The following is a 2,673-nucleotide window of genomic DNA, read 5'->3' on the forward strand; positions in this document are numbered from 1 at the left end:
GCGCGAAAACGCCATGCAAAAAGAGAGGAAACCTGCCTGCGAGCGCTATTCAACATGAGCTATATGCTTATTAGGTTGTATTCCTGCAAAATATTTTTTTCACTGAAATATGTGGTCGCACGCTTTAAGCTAGACTTAGGGGCGGATCACGGCACCGTTTTTTAGCTTGACCTTGAAACACTGTACAACGCTTGCCTTATGCCCAGCGTTGGCATTTTTTCTCAAGGTTGCGTTGCCGTGATCCGCCCCATGGCCAAATAAAAACAAATTTTTAATATCGATGTTTTTTGACGATATTTATCGAATTTTATCGATATTTATTGTTGCTTAACATTGGGGCGGATCACGGCACCGTTTTTTAGCTCGACCTTGAAACAATGTACAATGCTTGCCTTATGCCCAGCGTTGCCATTTTCTCTCAAGTTTGCGTTGCCGTAATCCGCCCCCCAATGGTTATAAAGGACGATATTTTACCATCGATGTTTTTTCAGACGATTATTATCGATATATATTGATATTCAAAAACATTTGGAGATGACGTCATTCAAGCTTTCGTGGTTGAACGGTGACCAAAAATGGTTTAAAGGCATTTACTTAAAAGAATTACATAAAAACTACATGAACTTTTTTGTTTTAGCACAAAAATCAAAATCACATTATTCCTTGATTTGTGTTTCTGACCGACCATTTGCTTTTTATGAAATAAAATTCCGTTTTATTTTTAGATTGTGTTTAATATATGCAAATGAAATTATCTTGAGCAAATTGATCATTCATTTTCATCATTGTGCTCAAGGCAGAAATCGATCACTTCTTTTGTCTTGACACTCAGATCTGCGTTGTCTACACCACACAAGTAAGCCATAAGTTCAAGGGTTCGGCTTCGTAGAGGTGGGTACGAGTAGTTCATTGCGTAGTACACAGAAATCAGTAAAGCAACTGCTTTTGTATCTGTGTCTATTGCAGCGCAAATGGTCCTCTCCTCGCAGCGAATATTAAAAGTTCCAGTTTTCTCTTGCACGATGTGAGGCGCTAAAAATGCCTTGTTTTTAGCAACGTCATTATTTTGTTTTGCTTCCTCGTACAGCTGAAGAGCCTGTTCCGCATCCTAAAATGCAGAAAGAGGGTGGTTGACGCAATAGCTAAAAAGTCGACTTCCAATTTTACTCACACATATTAGCGGCAACTCTTTTGGATACATTTTGTGAATCGAGCTGAGGAGGTCCTGTACTGATTTGATCGACACAGTTGCAAAGGTTGCTGTTCTAGCCCTCTTTCTTTTGGGTTTTTTGAAGCTGCCTTTTGGATGGTTAATTTTGTACTTGAGCCCTTCGAACATTTTTGCCAATCTCTCTGTAAAGGTCATCAACGGGTGGACCAAAACAATCCTTTTCATTTCCTCAAACAACTAAAATAATGAAAGACAACCAGTATTGTTTTAAAATCGAATTTTAGTCATTATCCTCACCTGCTCTTGTCTAAACAGTGCAGGCCACTTGTCCATAACTGATTCCAAGGGAAGATTTTTGACAACTATGTCTTCTCTCCGTGTTGAAAACAGTTGTAACATCAATCGCGACACCTGTTCCTCGTCTGCGTGCTCTGTGCTTAGCTCAGTCATCAACAATGTATAGTCACGTTTTAACGATTCTTCAGTCGACATCGCAGGAGTTGGTGGCAAAAAGTTGACCTCCCCGCCAACAGCTTTTATGATGCCTCTGCCAGGCTTCGCTGGAAATGAAAAAAAGCGTGCTTTTAGTTTAATAACTGTAGTGATTTAAATTACGCTTTTACAGCTTTCAATTAGTTATTAAAATGATTGAGCTATTTAAAATGTTTCATATTGAATTTTATCTTACATCTATTAGCCAACACTTCAGGGTGCTTGCTCTCACGTCGAAGTTCCGTCATTTTTCCATTGACCGTGGAAATCCAATCCTCGATTCCAAGCGGGTCATCGTTGCTTTTGCTGGCCAGAAATTTGTAGGTGTTGACCAAAGTCAAACAAGCATCCATGACCATTTTCCTTGTTGGATAGTACGTGAATTGGACCAAATACATCGAGATCAAAGTGCGAATTTCTCGATACAAGCTCGGTGATACTGTGTGAGGTGTCTCGTTGGAAGGGTTGGCTTCAAGGGTTGCCAGTTCCAGCTCGCTTCGTACAGACTTAGAAAAGCGCTCAAGCGGTATTTCAAATTTACCGGGTTCCCACATCTCATGTTTCAAATTTGAAACGTTTCCTTTCCGAAACTCATATACAGAGGAAAGTATATCAGAGTGGTAGCCACTAACTGATATCGCGTGCTCATTATTGTTGAAAACAACATCTAACATCATGACACCCTTGAGGGGGAAATCTTGAGCGCGAATCTCAAAGAATCTTTTAAATTTAAAATTAAACAAACGCAAATGAAAATCACCGCTTAGATGGCACGTATCTTTGATTATCTTCATGAGATTGGGCAGCTCTTTCTCTCCAATTTCCACGAAGTCTACATCCACCAGATGGTTAGTTCCGTATACGCGTACTCCGATCTGGTTCATTTTAAGACAGTCTTTAAGATGCTCTGACTATTTGCAAGTTAAGAGAGTTCTGAAAGTAAAAATTTACAATATGTTAGGATTGTTACAAATAAGGTACAACATAATCAAATGAAAAGCATGCGCAAG

The 2,673-nt window shown here is 39.5% G+C and overlaps 1 long non-coding RNA gene across 1 annotated transcript; it reads right to left on the reverse strand.

The window, feature by feature from the left end:
* Positions 1-759: 759 nt before the first annotated feature.
* On the reverse strand, positions 760-1,725 carry LOC135933973 (uncharacterized). The gene is made up of 3 exons (XR_010574044.1): positions 1,469-1,725; positions 1,172-1,408; positions 760-1,108 (listed from the first exon to the last, which is right to left on the reverse strand). It is a non-coding gene; the product is annotated as an uncharacterized LOC135933973 (long non-coding RNA).
* Positions 1,726-2,673: the final 948 nt, after the last annotated feature.

This window comes from Cloeon dipterum, chromosome 1 (assembly GCF_949628265.1).
Source record: "Cloeon dipterum chromosome 1, ieCloDipt1.1, whole genome shotgun sequence".
NCBI lineage: Eukaryota > Metazoa > Arthropoda > Insecta > Ephemeroptera > Baetidae > Cloeon > Cloeon dipterum.